This window comes from Chiloscyllium punctatum, chromosome 11, assembly GCF_047496795.1.
Source record: "Chiloscyllium punctatum isolate Juve2018m chromosome 11, sChiPun1.3, whole genome shotgun sequence".
Lineage (NCBI taxonomy): Eukaryota > Metazoa > Chordata > Chondrichthyes > Orectolobiformes > Hemiscylliidae > Chiloscyllium > Chiloscyllium punctatum.
In genome coordinates, this window is record NC_092749.1 from 31328909 (window position 1) to 31349908 (window position 21000).

A 21000-nucleotide genomic window follows, 5' to 3' on the forward strand; every position below is an offset into this window, starting at 1 on the left:
AACAGTGGTATTGAAAAGTCAGTGACAGATAAGATGTCTATAGGTGGAAGAAGTGGAGTCTGGCTATGACCTGAGAGATAGGTCCCTGTCACAAAACATATCAAGGCACCTTAATTTTCTCTTTCTTCCTGAAATAATTTCACTGTACTTCCCACAGTGTGTCCTGTATTCCTTATAAAACTGATGCTTTTTGCTAGCGTAGAGACTTGTCTTTTAAACCGGATTGCATTCGCAAGTCTACATTTTCTGCTCAGGCAAAATGTAATTTTACCCTGTCAGAAATATGGTTGACTCAGGTCAGTAGTAATAATGCAAGCAAGCTGCTAATAGAAACTTTAATTTGTCAGTGAGATCTTGGAACAGCATTTAAAGATCTGCAGTAATAGGCAATCAGAGACAAGATAGCAAGAAAATATGTGATGTCACAATGACCAGAAAATCCAGCGCAAGATTCCCAGGATAGGGAGTCACCCAGCTCCACAATCCTATTCTGCTTGTTTTTATCAAGATGCAAACATTATAATTTCTTTTGATGAATATTATTATTGAGGAGACCCAGTTATACAGACCAGTGCAGGAAATTTCTTGCCTTAAAGCTGATTGATATATTTTTAACATGATGTTTTGAAGTTAGTGCTAGGTATCCAGCTGGGGAGTACATAAATCAGATCTTGGGACTACCAAAAGCTGTAGGCTACCCTCTCGCATCTTTCCTATGTTACAACAGGGACTACACTTCCAAAGCATTTTAAAGGCCATAAAGAACATTTGAACATCCAGACAAGGTGAAAAGCACCATATAAATAGAATATTTTCTTTTCTTTCTCTCTTTTACAGATATACTGGCACTTGAACTTTATGTCTTGTATTGTTGTGGGGAAAATCACCAGTCTCGGAGTCAGAATCGGGATCCAACTACAGAGTTTATCATACAAAGAAACCGGAGCTCTGTGGAGAGAGAGGGTGAGAGAGAGAGAGAGAGACACTTGTCAGCACGGCTGTCAGCTGCGAGGCTCCTCTCACTCTCGGAGCAGATGTCATGATATTTTATACATTTTGTGGTACAATAGTTCAAGTATCGAGTTTGTACAGTTTGGTTTGTTTACAGAAAACATTACAAAATTATTGTCAGTTTCAGTGGTCATGATTGTTCTTCCTGAGAAGGAAGATCGTTTTCCATTACTGCAGATCTGAAGCGTATACAAGCAGTCTCTGGTGGTTAACATTTCTATTGAAGATGGTGACTGGACTCAGACACTTCGGCCGACAGTAGACATTACTGATGTGTAATCTCTCCCCCACCCACCTTAAGCTAATCATCTATGCTCTGCGTCTATTATGCTGGTATCCTGTTAGCCTCAGGCAGTATCTATGTATGTGTTGCTGTATTTTTCCTTGTAATGGCTCAGTGGCCATCTTGTGTGCTAAGTGACCAATTTATGGCTCAGCAGCCATCTTGTGTCTGTGTCTTGTGTCAGCATGTCCTGTGTCAACTCTCACGTCAGGATAATGAACTTTGGCAAATATCCCATTATTATGACATTCATGTGGTTCACCATCACAAATTGCAAATACTAAATTCATCTTGTGTCTAGGAGAAATTTCTAACTATTTAGAACTATCTGAAACTCAGTGCTGCCGTTCTGTTTGTTCCAGGCCTACAACAATGACCCCTCTTTAGCGGCTTCCTTTTTATGAATATGAGAGTGAAACATTAGAATCCAGGAGCTCTTTAGCACTTGAATCATAAAACAGTGCCAAGTGTTCGTTCACCTGTCGAACAATTTCCTGAATTAAACCACAGAAAACCCAGATGTAAAGTGGAGAATCACCCCACAGTTTGACTGAAATGTGACTTGTTGTTCCTTACCATGTCAGCATACAATTTGTTAGCTTTTGATCTCATGTGAGTTGAGAAACTTCAAAAAAGTAGATGTCATTTTCATCTGAGTCATAAAATTATTTCATCTGCAGCATACAGCTACACTTATTCTTTGATTTGTCTCCTGGACTTTGAACCTTTGGCTGAGAAATATTTCTGGTCTTAACATACTTTCCACTTGCAAATCCAAGGCTTCTTTCTTTCTGATGTGTTCCATCCTCTTTCTTGTCTATTTTAGGAGCATTCAAAAAATGTACGCTTCCTCCTTGGAATCCACATTTCTCAGCTGTTTAACTGTCAATTCATTTGCTAAAAAATGACAATATAGGCTTTTAGTATCAGGTTTAGTTCCCATAAAAGCATCTTGCTAATATTTTTCTGTCTACCACATTTGTGGGACGCAGTGCTTATTTTAGGAGTCTGTTGAAGTGCCTGATAAATGGCTCAATCAAATTATGGTGACAGGCTGTTTGTCAACAAAATTGGACTCCCCTAATCTTGGGGCTTCCCCCTGTGCATCTCCTCCACCTTGAAGCTATGACATTCTCCCTTCCTACGACTGGTTTCTCAACCATACCCAGAGTTCACCTTATATTGCCATTGCCTTCCATATCAGTTGCAGCATTTCATAACCAAATATGTCCAAAACCTTTTGGTAAATTGATGCCATCATTTTCAGTGGGGTGGGGAGTCATTAAGATTGAAGTATCATCTTCCTCATAATTTCTTTTTGATGTCCTTCTATGTGCCATTTTGTCAATTTTTTTGTCAGGGTGTTGAAATTTTCATCTCTGTTCAGCAAGATTGTCATTCAGATTGGACAACAGATTTTTAATGATATTTCTGTATCATCAAATCAGGAGATTCAAACCTATTGTGAATCGCATTACAGGAGACCAAACAACAGTTGATAAGGTGACTTTTTTAAAAAAAGATCTTAAAGGGTTGAATCAGGAAGAATATAGAAACTGGACTCATTGAGCCGAAGGGCCTGTTTTCACACCGTAGAGGATCTAATCTAATCTAATTTTATGCTGTGGATCAAACAGAAAATTTTAGGGTGACTGCTTCAGATGTTCCTTTCTTCTACCCTGATCAGAATCACATGAATTTGACTCTGAGGGACTATTTCCCACTTGCCTGGCTATAGCTTCCTGCCTCACTCACCTCACATCCCTGACACCACGTTTCAGTTGGAGTCAGGCTTGGTGAATTTAAACGTCGTCTGGGAATTGAAGTAGCTTGGGCCTCGAATTCAATTCACATCCTGAGTTATAACCTGGGCTTTATTAAAGCACTCCATATGGTTTGCTCTTGCCTATTTATGATGTCCTTTCTTTGCCAAAATAAGCATGTTACAAGTGCCAAGTTCATGATCTCTGTGCAGAAACAGGATGGTTCAGGCATGTATCAATTACTGCTTTGTTCTCACTCCAGTGTTTTTGCTGGCATTTATGTTGGGACTATTCCTGAGATCAAGCCAGTCAACGGCTTTTTCTCAAGTGTGTGGGCCAATTTTCTTATCCTGGTCAAGATTCTGTGAGGTAATCAGAATCCCAATCAATCCTTAGACACCAAACGGTGGTATTTCTAGCACACACATTCAATAACAGGCATTGAAGAATTTAAACAGAACTCTCAGGAACCAAGTACATTTCAGGAACTATCGGAAGGACTTAGGGAAACTTGAAAGGGTTCAGAAAAGATTCACAAGGATGTTGCCAGGGTTGGAGGATTTGAGCTATAGGGAGAGGCTGTATAGGCTGGGGCTGTATTTCCTGGAGCTTTGGAAGCTGAGGGGTTACCTCATAAAGGTTTATAAAATCATGAGGGTCATGGATAGGTTAAATAAAGGAAGTCTTTTCACTGGGCTAGGGGAGTCAGAACTAGAAGGCATAGGTTTAGGGTGAGAGGGGAAAGATATATAAGGAACCTAAGGTGCAACATTTTCATGCAGAGGGTTGTGCGTGTATGAAGTGAGTTGCCAGAGGAAGTGGTGGAGGCTGCTACAATTGCAACATTTAAAAGGCATCTGGACAGGCAAATGAATAGGAAGGGTTTAGAGGGATATGGGCCAAATGTTGGCAAATGGGACATGATTAGATTAGGATATCTGGTCGGCATGGACAAGTTGAATCAAAGAGTTTGTTTCCCTGCTGTATGTGTCTCTATGACTCGACGTCTCTATGACTGGATAACTAACAGTAATACTGGGGACAATAAAAGATCAATGACTTCACTTCAGTGGGGAGGATAAAACTACTATTTATGTCTTATTTATTTTGGTACCTTGCTTCCTCTCAAAATCTCCCAAGCAAACAAAGAAAGTCAGAATGGTTACAATCTTTACCCTCTACTGCCTGCCACAAGAGGGACCAGAAATTTTAAAACTTTACCCTTCATCTCATTTTTATTTTGGGTTTGGGCTGGGGCTTATTATTGACAAGGCTATATATTGACAAATCTATTATTAGAAAAGCTATATATACATATATATCTGGCAATTTCAAATGGTCTTATCTTACATAGCAAAAAAATTAATTCCTTTTTTTCAGCAATATCACTGTTCTACAAAAATCCTGTGCTTAAATACAAAGTCCAGTGAGCATCAACAGCTCTCAAACAACTCTGCAGCTGTTCCTTTTGACCCTTAAAGGGTCCTGCATTTCAAACATTATTATTGTTTGTTGCAACCAATTTCATAATTCACTTGAATATCACCCTTGGCCTTCAAGCCTTTCATCTGAGGGCCTCATTGTCAGTATTGTCAGAAGATATCTTCCCTCGAGGGAGAGTCTAGGACCAGAGGGCATAGTCTCAGAATAAAGAGGCTCCAATTTAAGACTAAAATGAGGACAAATTTCTTCGCTCAGAAGGTTGTGAGTCTTTGGAACTCCTTACCACAAAGAGCTGTGGGGGCAGAGTCCTTGTGTATATTTAATGCTGAGATAGATTGATCCTTGATCAGTTGGAGAATCAAGGGTTACAAGGAAAATCCAGGAAAGTGAATGCGAGGAATGGCAGATCACAAACGATCCTAACGAATGGTAGAGCAAGCTTAATTGGCCAAATGGCCTATTTCTGTTCCTATTTCTTATGGTCGTATAGCATCGCCTGTTATCAATTGTTCATGTTGAGAGTCCTTTTTAAAGTGAGCCATCTGGACTTACTGCTGCACTGTTTATCAGACTATTTAACCACAAGTTGATTGACTATAGTGACTTTTATTTCCACATACTATTTAACTTTTTTTGCATTTTAGCAAGCATCTTCATTAAGTTTTGTTAAATATAAAACCCAGCACAGTGTTGTTGCATAGCTAATTATTTAAGCATCTACCCAATTGCTCTCCGACTATGACAGAAACCTCATTGGGCATCCATCCTGGGCTAACAATTGCTGTCATTATCTGATGGTACTCACCTCATTTGTTTCTAATGAAATAAAACTTAAGCAATTCCAGGAAAAATAACATATTCCCTTTGTTTATTCTTTAATCTATTTCAAGCTGACAAATAAAGACATGCTTACTGTCAGCATGTTTCTAATCTCTAACATGTGTTTTCTCCAGAGTATTCCAGGAGAGCCTGTAAGATGGTAGACAAGCAATCTATCATTCCCGCAATTTGGTCGAGGCCTTCAATTTGTGCATACTGTTGATGCAATCCTGCTGTTTCCATGAGGAAAGTATGGATTGCAGATTGACTGGTGTTACTGATGTCCCTGGTGTAACTTTGAAAGAGTGAGTGACAAAGAGGTTTAAGACAGCAGTGTGGTTTACTCCATAGGCAAGACTGTAACAGATCTGGCAGATAGTTACAGAACTTAACACTGGAAGGCAACTGCTTTGTGTGGACTTATTGATGCAGGAAATATTGGGTCCTTATTGCTTTGATCAGAAATATTAATTTGATTTCTATTCCAGTACAGCACTGATAGACATTCTCTGTAAACTGTGGAACAGGCTACAAACAACTTGCATCATTTAATTTCCAGCATGTGTGGACACTATCAAAATTTTGTCATGAATATTGGTACAAATCTTTGCAAATCCTTTCCCTTCTGCCTCCTTTTCTTTTATTCTGTGTTTCTCTTTGGCTGCAGATTTTTACATTCTCAGTTCACAGTGCAATTCATAATTGGAAATTTTGGTTGTCAGAAGTTCACTACCCTTTATCAGCAGAGCCAACATCCCCATTTACAAAGGTGCAAGCCACAAGACAATAAAAACTTTCTTGTAACTTATCGAGAGTAGTGGATATCCTGCTAAAGATTTAGATTAGATTAGATTAGATTAGGTTCCATACAGTGTGGAAACAGGCCCTTCGGCACAACAAGTCAACATTGACCCTCTGAAGAGCAACCCACCCAGACCCATTCCCCTACATTCACCCCTGACTAATGCATCTAACACTACAGGCAACTTAGCATGGCCAATTCACCTAACCTGCACATCTTTGGACTAGCAATTCATGGTGATTTTGCACGCGTGTCCTTAGCAATGCTGGAGGCAACTAAAATAGAACTTCTGTCCTTAAAACAGCAATGAACACCAATTTCCAAGTTTTTCTCTGAGTCCTGCATGTTCTAAGCTGAGAACATTGGGCACTGATTTTGAAGGTGTTCCTCAACATTGATATCAGGATTTCTCCATCCGTATCATTAAAGTTAGGACAAGCAAGACGGTTTTCATTGAAAATTACCCCAATATGTTTGAGCTATGAAATCAATATTTCTCTGTCAGAATCTTTTCTATTCCTCGTCTCATTCTAAAACTGAGAATGTCAGCTTGAAATATGAAATATCGACTCTACACTAATAGGGTGTAATATCATCTTTAAACTCAATATAGATTGATTAGTTAACACCAAGAACAGAGGTTTATGATACCTGGCTAATTGACATCTTTGTGACTTAACACATTTCATTGCATCCTTTCTTAACCTTTTAGAGTGACCTTTTATTTTCATGTTTGTTGATCCTACAGTAAGATTCCTAAATAATAATAAAGGGCCTAATCCTCACAGCAGGTAATATAAGAGTGCAAATAATGGTGCAAATAATTAACTTGTGTAAAATTCCAAGCCTGCTGTATGAACAGGCAAGATTCAGTAATTTTCTTTTTCAGGTTTTTCTGAAAGATATGTGTATCAAATTCACAAATTTAGACAATCCACAAAAAAAAACTGAAGTCAGTGAATAACAATGGGAGTAAAAGGATCATACAGGTGTGATATTTGCACAGCATCTGTAGTCCTTCTGTTGGTTGATTGTTTGTAATTCATTCAGATGATCATTAGTCATAAGTAGCTGAGATGGCACTGCATTCCACAGGGGCCGAGCTGATGTCACAAGGGAGTTTCTGTGATGGACGGTTTGCTAGTGGCCATGTTTCAAATGAAATATGCAAGTCTTTGTTAATTACCATATTAATCTGCCAAATATGATCAGTTGGTGGGTACAAGTTCAAACAAAAACAGCAGTCCTGTTCCCACTAATCATTCTTTTGAGTCTGAGAACATGGCAAGGGTGCTGAATTCAGTCAATAAATGCAAACGTTTTTAGCTTTGACCATAATGAGAAAGGAAAGAAAGAATGCACATTTATACTGCACCTTCTGCATTTCAGTACATGCTATTTAAGCCATGGTTCAATTGTTAACACTTTGACCTCTGACTTACCAGGGTTGAGGCTTCCTCCCGAATTTGAGTACAGAAATCAAGTTGACATGGTAGAGTGGGCATGCTACCTACCAAAGCCGTGCTGTTTTAAATAATGTTATACTGAAGGCATGGCTGCCTTCTCAGGTGGATGTTCTTCTCAGATGGATGTAAAAGAACCTATGACACACATTTTTCAATATTGATAGTGGAGTTAGCTGCAATGGTACCAATTCTTCACAAGAACATATTATCTGATCATTACCACAATGCTATTGATGGGAATTTGCTGTACATAAACTTTGGCTGCAATGTTTCTTATTTGACAACAGTAACTGCATCTGAGAAGTATTACATTACTGATTGAGCATGATGAGATATCTGGAGCTTGTGTGAAACTCTATGTAAATGCAAGATCTGTTTTTAACAACTAGTGCAGTATTTCTGAAGAAAACACTAACAGCATGGGAATTGCAACTGCTGTGTTTTACACAGCAAGATCTCACAAATCCCAATAAAAATGTGTGACCATATCTGTTTGGTATTGCTTGAGGAGGAAATGTTGGCCACGGCACCATTCTGGAACCAATATGATCTCTTGCTGGAATATTGTCTTGGTATCTTTTACATTCACCTGAGATGGGGTTTTGGTTCTATGTCTTGTATGAAAAGTGGCATCTCTGACATACAGTGCATCCTCTGCATTGAAGCACCAATTTAGATTATATACGCAGGACTCTGGGCTGGGGCTTAAACTCTTGGCTTGCTGATTTAGAAGCAAGGGTGCTGGCTGAGATCCAAACTTGACAGGAAGGGCTGCACTTCTTCAAAAAGCACAGGGAACCTTAACATTATTCAAAATAAACTGCTAAGAAATGTTAAGTTTGAATTAGGATTTCTATTTAATGCAAGTGTAATGGCACCTGGAAGCTGTGTATTTGGATCAGAAAAGTGCTTACTCAGTGTGATATGTTCATGGATGGCTCATTGGACTGCAGTGCGGGGTTAATTTGCTAGTGCTCTACTACCACTGCATAACTGCTAACTTACCTTTGTGAGTTATGAGGAGCAAGACTTCATGATCATGAATGTGAGACAGATTGGAAACCTAATGACATATGAAATAACTGTGATTTTTAGAATCAGAGCGACAGAGAAATACTTATTTTTGCATTTAATTAACTTTAAAATATTTTAACTCTATTTAATGATAAATTTTAAATAAAACCAAACAAAGAATTAGAGAGAAATATCTTATTTTGAAAGTAAGACCAAACAGTTCTTTAATAAATGCTGGTATGCATTCCACGACATGTTGACAGCTCTGTCAACAAAAATCAAAAAAGCTGCAGATGTTGAAACCTAAATCAAAACATAAATGTACATGACTTTTGTTAAGCCACTTTCCTAATACTGCATTCAATTCTGGTCTCCCTGCTACAGGAAAGATGCTGTTAAACTTGAAAGGAATCAGAAAAGATTTACAAGGATGTTGCCAGAGTTGGAGGGCTTGAACTATAGGGAGAAGCACAATTAGCTAGGGCTATTTTCCCTGGAGCATCGGAGGCTGAGGGGTCAACTTATAGAGGTTTATAAAATCATGAGGCACATGGATAGGATGAATAGTCATGATCTTTTCCCCAAGGTAGGGGAATCCAAAACTAGAAGGCATAGGTTTAAATCAAAAAGTGTAGGGCTGGGAAAGCACAGCCAGTCAGGCAGCATCCAAGGAGCAGGAAAGTCGACGCTTTGAGCATAAGCTCTTCATCAAGAATGCTTAAGGTGAGAGGGAAAATATTTAAAAGGGACCTAAGGGTAACTATTTTATGCAGAAAGTGGTGCATGTATGGAATGATCTGGTAGAGGAAGTATGGAGGCTGGTACACTTACAACATCTGGTCAGCAGGAATGAGTTGGACTGAAGGGTCTGTTTCTGTGCTGTACATCTTTTTGACTCTACAACTTTGCAGCTAAGGGAGAATAATGGACTGCATGCTTTGACTGTCAACGCATTGCTCAAATTTTAATGAGTAATTTTAACATATCTTATTCCAGGAGAATCTGATGGGGTTGGATCATCATGATTTTACTTGCTTTTTGAAGCATTTGATTTGCGTTTTAAAAAAATCAGTTGAAATCAGTTAATTTGACTATCAAACGTTTCACTCAAGCACAAATGATTAACCAATCTTTCTTGGGGAGGGAACCCTTTATGTGATTCTAGACCTACGCCAATCGTGCTGATTCAGAATCTGTCCAGAAGTGGCAGTGATAAGGCAGTCAGCTGAACAAAATCAGTCTGATCCATAACCACCTTCACAGGACAGGATCTCAGTTTTATGGATGGTTTTCTACTCACTGAAATAAGACAAGAAAATAAAAACTGCTGAGAACTGAGAATAGGATGCTCCAGAACTTGGTGGTTCATGCCTTTAAAGGCAAGTGACTGAGCTCCATACCATCTCACTGTGCCAGAAATGCTTCAATGGCTTCACAGTGCTGGCCAAGGTAAGTGAATACTGTATACTGAAATCCATGCACATCCTATAGGAATGTCATGTGCCTAACTCACCTCCTTACTTCACATATCATTATCTGGATGACAGAGAAACGGAGCTATCCACAGTCTAAATGCCATGTTAACTCCAAATCACCAAGTGAACTCCCAACACTCACCACAGGATTGTTTGTTAGTCTTGAGAAGTGGCATTTAAAGAGAGCCTACATCTGTCAATTTTACAATCATGGAATAAGGCAAACACTTGGGAGAATGAAACTAAATATTCAGATTCCTTCATAATTGTGTATACTCCCTGCAAAAGTACATGGTTTCATTTAACCAGCAAGAAGCATTGCACCTGAAAAAGGAATATTTTGCTTTATGAAATTTTGAGTGCAGAGTCAGTGGAAGATTTTTGCTTTATTGTAACATGCAGATGAAAGGCTTTGGGAGCCAGGTTAAGTGGGAGAAAAGTACGAGCAGTTTGGTGAAAACAGTTCAGCAACTATACACTGGATAAAAAAAAATTGATTTCAGGGACTTTTACTCACACGTGCAACTTTTTGTTCTAAGTAGATTAAATCCGAGAGCACGAGTTTTTAAATACTGAAGAAAGGAATTGCTGCCTTTGGATAACAAATCGTCATATTGGCATAAGGATTGTGGAATTCAGCTGGAGGAAAGATCACAGAAGCGCTTCACAGGAGGCTCCCAAGCACTGAGGATGTCACCTAGACAGGGGACAAAACGTCTGCAACACAAATTCCCAGCTTGGTGAACAGAACCACAACAATGAGCACCCGAGCTACAAATCTTCTCATAAACTTTGAATCCCTGCTACATGCTAATGGACCTCTTGGTGCATCTCATCACCCGGCTCTGTACCTTTGTTCTGCATTGTTGATGCAGGGTCACTTGCTTCTTTTCATTGTTATCTAATGTAGCCTCATGAAAACGTAAGTCCTTCCTCATTGCAATATAATGTAGCATACTGCAAACTATTATAATTCTGCACTCTTTAATGTCGGGTTCCATTATATTTGTTCAGTGTTCTGCCCTGTTTTATTTGCTGGATTTCTGTGTCACCTCTTAGTCTGCACATACAATATCAGAGGTATTTGCTGTAATTCCTGTGGATATCATTTATTAGCAATTAATTATTTTGTTATATGGCTTTGAGCTGTCAATTCTAATGTGATTCTTTCCTTTTCCCTGTCTGCCTCTCTGCTTGACTTTGTCCCTTTGAGACACTTCTCAAAGACACTTTGACCAACCTTTTACTCATATGACCTAATACATCCTTTGTAGTGCCTTGTCATAGGTTTTTCTTTTAATTCCCCTGTGAAGTTCCTTCTGACATAAACATTAATTATTGTTGCACGTTGTTGATTGATTCCTGTATGGTAGAAACATCACATCATAGCTTCTTTTGTAGCTGGTATTAACATGGAACACAATATGAATAATATCACACTTTAGTTAGAATCTGATAGAACAAATCTATTTCTTATTAATAATATTTGGGAGCCTGTCATATGGTGTTATCAAAGCCATTTGCATTCCATCACTTGCTTTCTTGTGTTTCTATTGGACTGCTCTTACTTTTTTATGTTTTGCAACTTGATTTGAAAAGCTTAGGAACTGCAAGAACCACAAAAGAAAGAGCATCAACAACTTTCATGGAGTACTGGATGACTGTCAGCTTAATGTGACAAAGATTGTCTGGAAATATCCAGTTGCAGAAGAATTCATTGCAGTGGTCACTGTCGCTACCACAGGTAATGTTGTACCCTTCACTGAAGAAAGCAACAGATCATCAACAAGCTTTCAGTAACACTTCAATGGCTTCCAGGGGAAGCTACAGTTTTTGAAACAGTGAGCATAGAATTCTAAACAAAATACTTTGGATCTGTAATTCCTGTTTCTAATTCAGAGAGCTATTTTATATAGAAAAATATTTGGATTCCACAATTCAATAATTAACTTTCTTCATTCATTGCAGCAAATGACAAATCTTTCTTTAAGTCAGGGAGGATCTTTTTTTATTATTCATTTACAGGATGATGGTGTTGCTGGCCAGGCCAGTAATTGTTGCCCACCCTTAATTGCCCATAGGGCAGCTTAGAGTCTGGAGTCACATGTAGGCCAAACCAGGGAAGGATGGCAGTTTCTTTCCCCAAAGGACTTTATTGAATCAAATGGGTTTTTCCAACAATTGACAATGGATTCATGGTCATCATTAGACTCTTAATTCCAGACTTTTTAGATTAAATTAAAATTCCATCATCTGACGTGGCGTGATTCAAACTTGGCTCCCCAGATCATTAGCTGAGTTTCTGGATTAATAGTCTAGCAATAGTACCACGAGCTATCACTTCCTGTTTGAAGATCAAAGAATAAGCCTAGGCAATAGTACCATCCCAACCCATAGTAATATTGGGCAAGTAAGGTGTTAGTGAGAGAAACCTGACTTGGGAGACCCTAAATTTTACTTTTACAACTTGGTTAGTGTGGTGATCTGTCACTGCATGTATTCACAAGAAGGTGCCAATGTACATTTAACAAAATAACACATACGAAAAAGAAATATTATGTATAACAATTTGGAAAAATCTTATCAGAAACTACAAAAATAAGCCCTTTTCCTCAACATTATGCTTTACAGACACTCAAACCCAGTGAAGTGTCTCTTCTATCAGTACTTTAAAATTGCTTACTGAACTGATGAGATTACTAGGATCACTTTTTCATGGCTTGCTTCACATTTACTAGATGTGATTCTCTTTGTTGCTATCTTTACTGAGGACACACATAGACTCACTAGTTGCTTTTCTCACTAAACTCTAAGAAATAAACTTAAGGCTTTGACTACTTTGAAGTTGGTAAACTGACATCTAGAATGGTTCTTTTCTTCTGTGCCACACTAATGCTTTTTCCCTGGACTCCTGTCCACGAGGTCATAAATTCACAAGTCAACAATAAGTAAAGATATCTCAATAGGGACTTTGTTAAGTCATTTAATTGAGGCACATGCATTCTTGGAAAGGCTGAGTTTAGCTCACCGTTTCAAATAACTTTCCGAATCTTTTGTTAGAATAACCAGTTCCACAGAAATAAAACAAAAACCCCATTTACTTCTACTTGTGAATCCAAATTCTCAAATAATAATATATTGCCAACATTCATCAAAAAGGTTTCACAAACATTTGGATGCATCAGCAAAGATAGCTTCCTTGAAACTTTGTCTGTTACAGAATTCTGATGTTCCAAAGGTTGAATGTCTTTTACCTGAAGATCTCAAAACTAATCACATATTCGAATTTGGATTATTTCAGTTTTTGGATAAAGGATAGTTGGTGCAAAAGGTGTTGGATTGGGAGAGTGTGGATTTCAGTAAAATAAGGCAGGATCTGACCAAGGTAACCTGGGAACAGCTACTAGTGGTGAAACCTACAGAAAAACAACAGGAGGCTATTCAAAAAGGAATGAGGAGGGTACAAGCCCAGCATGTTTCCTCTAGGGTGATACGAAGGAATAACAAGCCCAGAGAACTATGGATGACTACAGATACTCAGGATACATGAGAAGAAAAAGAGAGGCTTTTAGCAAGTACAAGGGGAACAAATCAGCAGAAGCATTAATGGAGTACAGAAAATGCAGGATGGATCTTAAGAAAGCAATTAGGAATGCAAAAAAGGCATATGAGAAAACTTTGGATGGTTAAAGTAGGGAAAGTCCCAAGTCTGTCTATGAGAAGAGGATAACCAGGGAAAGAGTAGGGCCCATTAGGGACCAAGGAGGCAATCTGTTGGTGGAGGGATAGGATATGGTGGAGAGTTGAACCAATTCTTTACATCTATCTTTACCATGAGAATGAGGATGAAACTATGGAAACTAAGGGGAGAGACTGCGGAAAGCTTGAGCAAAATGATAGAGGGAAGGACAAGGTATTTGAGATGTTGGCAGTGTTCGAAGTGGACAAATCTCCAAGTTTGGATGAGTTGTGTCCCAGACTGATCTGTGACGTAAGGGAGGAGATTGCAGGTGCATTGCCTAACATTTAGTTCTTTCCTGGCCATAGGGAAAGTGTCAGAGGTCTAGAGCTAACGTGGTTACGATATTTAAAGATTGTAGAGAAAAGCCAGAGAAATACAGTCCAGTCAATCTCATGTCAGAGATAGGGAAATTATTGGAGAAAGTTCTAAAGGGGAGCATCTGTCTCAAGTTGGCGCAGCAAGGCTTTATCAGGAATAGTCTACATGGCTTCGTCAGAGGGAGGTCATATCTAACAAACGTGATTGCATTTTTGAGGATGTGACCAGGTAGTAGAAGAAAGTAATGCACTTGATGTCATAGAGTCATAGAGATGTACAACACGGAAACAGATCCTTTGGTCCAACCCCTGTCCATGCTGACCAGATATCCCAACCTAATCTAGTCCCATTTGCCAACACTTGGCTCATATCCCTCTAAATTCTTCTTATTTGTGTACCCATCCAAATGCCTTTCAAATGCTGCAATTGTACCATCCTCATTCACTTCCTCTGGCAGCTCATTCCATACACCCACCACCCCCTATGTGAAAATGTTGCCCCTTAGGTCCCTTTTATATCTTTCCCCTCTCACCCTAAACTTATGCCCTCTAATTCTGCACTCACCCACCCCAGGGAAAAGACTTTGCCTATTTATCCTATCCATGCCCCTCATGATTTTATAAACCTCTATAAGGTCACCCCTCAGCCTCTGACGCTCTAGAGAAAACAGCCCCAGCCTATTCAACCTCTCCCTATAACTCAAATCCTCCAACCCTGGCAACATCCTTGTAAATGTTTTCTGAGCCCTTTCAAGTTTCACAATATCTTTCCGATAGGAAGGCGACCAAATGCATGCAGTATTCCAAAAGTAGCATAACCAATGTCCTGTACAGTCGCAATACGACCTCCTGACTCCTATACTCAATTCTCTGGCCAATAAAGAAAAGCATTCCAAATGCCTTCTTCACTACTCTATCTATCTGCGACTCTATTTTCAAGAAACTATGAACCTGCACTCCAAGGTCTCTTTGTTCAACAACACTCACTAGGACCTTACCATTAAGTGTATAAGTCCTGCTCTGATTTGCTTTTCCAAAATGCAGCACCTCGCATTTATCTAAATTAAACTCCATCTGCCACTCCTCAGCCCATTTGCCCATCTGCTCAAGATCCCATTGTACTCTGAGATAACTTTCTTTGCTGTCCACTACACCTCCAATTTTGGTGTCATCTGCAAACTTACTAATTATGCCTCCTATGTTCACATCCAAATCCTTTATATAAATAATGAAAAGTAGTGGACCCCGCACCGATCCTTATGGCACTCCACTGGTCACAGGCCTCCAGTCTGAAAAGCAACACTCCACTACCACCCTCTATCTTATAACTTTGAGCTGGTTCTGGATCCAAATGGCTAGATCTCCCTGTATTCCATGACATCTAACCTTGTTAACCTTGTTGAATGCCTTTCTGAAGTCCATATTGATCATGTCAACCATACGTAGTTTATATGGATTTCAGCAAAGCCTTTGACAAGGTCTCACATATGAGACTTACTAAGAATGCAAATACACATGGGATACAGGGTAATTGGATGTGAAATTGGCTCAGTTGGATGAAACAGAGAGTGATGACAGAAGGTTGACTAAGTAACTGGATATCAGTGTCCAGTGGTGTACCACAGTGGTGTTTGGTCTCCTATTATTAACTGTGTGAGAGATTGTGTTAGTAAATTTGCAGATGACACAAATTTTGATTGGGAGATTAACAGTGAGGTTGAGTGTCTTGGGCTACAAGAAAGTATAAACAGGATGGTCAAATGGACAAATTAATGGCAGATGGAACTTAACCCTGAAAACAATGAGGTGACACACTTTGGAAGGAGTAATTTGACAATCAAGTATTCAATGAATATCATGACACTAGGAAGTTCTGTGAAACAAAGGGACCTTGGAGTGTTTGACCATAGATCTCTGAAGGTGGAAGGGCATGTTAGTAGGGCGGTGAAAAAGGCATTGGGACACATGCCTTGATCAATCAATACATAGACTTATAAAAACTGTTAGTCATGTTGGGGTTGTATGGATCTTCAGTGAGACCACAGCTGGAGTGCTATGTGCAGTTCTGGTTGCCACATAACAGGAAAGATGTAATGCACTGGAGTGGATGCAGAGGACATTCACCAAGATGCTACCTGGAATGAAAAATTTAAGTTATGAGGAAAGGTTGGATGGGTTTGGGCTGATTTTATGGAGCAGAGAAGATTGAACATGATCTGATTGAGGTACAAAAAATTATGAGGGATAAGGATAAAGTGGATAAGGAGGAGCTGTTCCTCTTAGTTGAAAGGTCATTTATGAGGTACACACATTCAAGGTGAGGAGCAGGAGGCTTTAGCGAAATGTGAGGGAAAACTTTGCTCCCCAGATGATGGTTATGGTCTGGGATGCATTGCCTAGAACATAGAACATAGAACATAGAACATTACAGCGCAGTACAGGCCCTTCGGCCCTCGATGTTGCGTCGCCCTGTCATACTAATCTGAAGCCCATCCCACCTACACTATTCCATGTACGTCCATTTGCCTGTCCAATGATGACTTAAATGCACTTAAACTTGGTGAATCTACTATCGATGCAGACAAAGCCTAACTAGTCTCTAAGTAAAGAAACTACCTCTGACATCCGTCTTATACCTATCTCCCCTCACTTTAACATTGTGTCCCCTTGTGTTTGCCGTCTCCATACTTGGAAAAAGCCTCTCCCTGTCCACCCTATCTAACCCTCTGATTATCTTGTATGTCTCTATTAAGTCACCTGTCAACCTTCTTCTCTCTAACGAGAACAACCTCAAGGCCCTCAGCCTTTCCTCATAAGACATTCCTTCCATACCAGGCAACATCCTAGTAAATCTCCTCTGCACCCTTTCCAAAGCTTCCACATCCTTCTTATAATGCGGTGACCAGAACTGTACTCAATAGGAGTGTGATAGAGGCAAACTGCCTCACTTCCTTGAAAAAGTACCTGGATGAGCATTTGTCATAACATTCAATGCTATGAACCAAGTGCTGGGAGATGGGATTAGGTTGAAGGTCTGATGTTTCTCACACGTCAGTGTTGACTTGATGGGTTTAAGGGTCTCTTCTGCACTGCATGATGCTTACTGAAAGTAGCTTTCTGGGTGAACTAATGTAATTAATTGCATGGTGCCAATGAGTTTAGGTAAATACTCTTGGGGACTGAACACTGAGCTTCGAATTAAGAAGAACTGCCAGCAGAAGCAGGCCAGATGTGGTTGATGTGGTTTGGATGTGTTTGGGTCACAGATACCCCTTGCAAATTGATGTGAGAGTGCATTCCAAAAAGAACTTTGGTTTTTAATCCATGTTGGTTTTTCGATGTGCAGTTAAATGATACTGGACCTGTACTCGCATAACATCAGTGTTTTGGACATAAGTTTAGAACCGCTAACTGGGCAACATGGTGTAGATATTTTGGTGACATCCACCTGCCTAAGGGGATCAAAGGTTACAGGAAGAAGGCTGGTGAATGAGGTTGAGAACTTTATCAGCCAAGATCAAATAGGGGAAAAAATCTTGATGGGCTGAATGGCTGAATTTGACTCCTATATCTTACAGTCTCATGCCTGCATTTTTGTATACTTGGGTAAACTTGTGGTTATAGTAACTGGTAGGTTTTATTGAGAAACAATTTTTGAGGTTAACTTGTGGATTAAAGCTACACTTACATTTTTCCTTCTTTCACACAAACATCTGCTTGAAAGCAGGCAATTTCAGAGAGGGAATTGACTCTTTTGTCACATCAACATTCATATTGTTAAGGCCAGAAAATGATTCAATAAACCTATTGCTTTGTGATAGGCCTACACCACTAACCCACTTCTTTTCATATTCTTCAATCACTTTCCTTCCAGAATTGGCTCTTAAGTGCAAAACAGCTGCCATTTCAATGTCTGATTCGAGTAATGTGTTGGCCTTTTGATGGGTTTTACTCTGTTATCCCTGTTGTTAAGAATGAATACTATTCTTCTATATAAACTTGTCCTCTTGACCTTTTGATGACAGCTATTGTTTTACCTGGTATTGTCACTGGGTCTTGCATGAAAAGTTACAAGAGTTGAAATATGTGGACATAGATGGTCCCCCACATCTGAGCAACCTTCAGCAAAATGTGGTTAGCACTGCTGCCTCTCAGCATCAGGGACCTGGGTTCACATCCAGCCTCGGGTGACTGGCTGTGTCTGCATGCATTTCCTCTGGATGCTTCGGTTTCCTTCCACAGATGTATTAGTTAGGTGGATTGGCCATGCTAAATTGCCGATAGTGTCCAGGGATGTGCAGGCTAGGTGGGCTAGCCATGGGAAACACGAGGACATATGAATGCATCTGAGTGAGATGCTCTTTGGAGGGTTGTTGTGGACTCAGTGGGCTGAAGGACCTACTGCCACACTGTAGGGATTCTATGATTCTATGAATGTGGGGGCTTTACTTATTTGCAGCTCAGCTGATTCCTAAAGATACATTTTCTTTGGCTTGGAAAAATGGCAAAATGTGGAAAGGATAGTCGAATTTCTAAGGGCCATTGGTGAAGTGTGCTAATAGGTGGTAGATTAAGTCCAATGTGAAGAAGTGTGAGGAGATACTTTTGTTTTAAGTATAAAGAACACAGGGGAAAAATATACACTAAAATATACTACTTTAGCATTGAGACCTGGGTATGTATGTACATGTTCTTAAAGGTGACAGAGTAGGTGGAAAGTGTGATTAATAAATATAGCATTCTAGGCTTTACTAATAGGGTGATAGAATACAAGAACAGAGAAGTTATGCTGAATAAATATAAGAGAGTTAGTCATCACTTGGAGTATTTTGTACATGTCTGCATTTCAGAAAAGTTCTAAACACATTGGAAAGAGTGTAGGAGAAGCTAATAATAATGATTCCAGGGATGAGAAACTTGAGTTATGATGGTAGATTGGAGAAGTTGTGATAACTTTGGAGTGGAGAAGGCTGTGAGGAGATTTAATTGAAGTTTTCAAAATCAGGAGATGTCTGGACAAGGTAGACAAGGAGAATCTGTTCCTACTCAGATTTGCAAAAGAAATAAATGCAATTTGAGGGAAATCTTCAGGCTGGGTGGTTTGGGTTTGGGCTGTATTTCTGGAATTGTGTTAAAATCAGGTTCAATCGAGGCATTCAGGATGGTATTGGATGATTCATTTAGGAGAAGTGAACTACGGTATAGATCAGAACTTGAGTAAGATAAACGCTGTAGTTCTATAGCCTGCCAAAACAAATTGGCCAAGTTTACATCTGAGTATCAGGTCAGATATCAAAGCGCTAGAGGGTGTTCGGGGTGGGGAGGGATGCGTGGGAGAATTGTGAGGAAATGGTGCGAGAATATCTTTAATCAGGATGCTCTTTCAAATGGGCCAATTGTCCTCTCTCTGCTCAGTAAAAGTTCTGTCATTCTGTGAAATGAACACGCTGGCGATATCCTGAAAAAAAACCACAATATTGTTTTATCCCCGTACTGTGAGTGTGTTTGGTGACTGCTCTCAACTTGTTTGGCCACCGATCAACAAGTGCAATCTGTCATCTGTGAAAACCAACTTCAGGGTTGTCTTGGAGAGCAAAAAGATATCCCCACCCGCCCGCCCACCCCCACTTCTTTGCTGCCTTTTGTTTCCCTTTGTTCCTTGTCCCCACTACCCTCACCTTCAACAGTAAATGCAAAACATTCATGGGCCCCTCAGCCTCTAAGGTAGACATCAGCTGTTCAGCTGTCATCTTCTCTCAATGTATCCAGTTCCGTTCCCCTATCCTGAAGGAGTATTCCCTCTAATTCCCACATCCAAACCTCTTTTTCCTATTGCCAATTAACAGCTGGACGTCCACCTTCCCTTGTTCAGTCCTCACTGCTTATTGATATTTGTGCCTCTCCAGAAGGTACTGTTGATGCAAGAATTAACCGCTGTCTCATGCTCAGAATACATTTAGGCTTATTGACAATATAATGTTATTGTATTTACGCTCTACCAGGTAACATTCGAACATGAGTCTTCGGCAAAGCAGCCCCAAACCTGTGCTTTATGTTCCTCCCACGCATCCCTTCCCCTCCTGAAGACTCTGTAGCGCTTTCATATCTAACCTCTTATTCAGGTGCAAACTTGGCCAATTTGTGTTGGCAGGCTACAGGACTACAGCCTGTACCAAGTTCTGATCTATCCTCTAGTTCACTTTCTGTGACAAATGTCTGTAACTGAGACATGCCTTTCTAACCCCCCTTTTCCTGACCTTGATCTCGGGCATTGGCTCAACTGCAGCGCTCCCACCACCTGCCCGGCTGAGGGTGAACAATCTCAAAGGTCCTTTCATGTTACGCACATTACACTGCGCAGTGCTTTACCTATTGAGCTATTGTAGTCGCTTCCAACAATTCATGCTTCTTTTCATTATAACAGCTCTAAAGTATAGCTGGAAAAGGGCAACATTTCATTCTAGATCTCTTTTTAAGGTTTTTTAAAAAAAATCTGCACCGCAAACTATAAGGTAGAACAACTCAACAAAGTGACATTGAAGGTAGATGAAGTAATATTAAACTTAGGTTTAAAAGCGTGTGGACTATCATAGCCAGGAATAGACCGGAGTGATTAAGTTGCAATGAAAATGTCACAACGGTAAGCGTACACTTCAGCGCTTTATTGGCGAGATGAATGGAATGACAAAACGCACGGAGGTGTGGGTGGGAGGGGGTGAGGGGCATTAGATTTACGATCATAATATAGTGGAGCCGATTGAAAGTCCCAATGCAGCGCGTGTGGAGCAGTGACTACACTGAGATGAACCGAAATTGGGCGTACGTTTCTATTGTGGGGACTAGATAACGCCGAGTCTCCCATCGA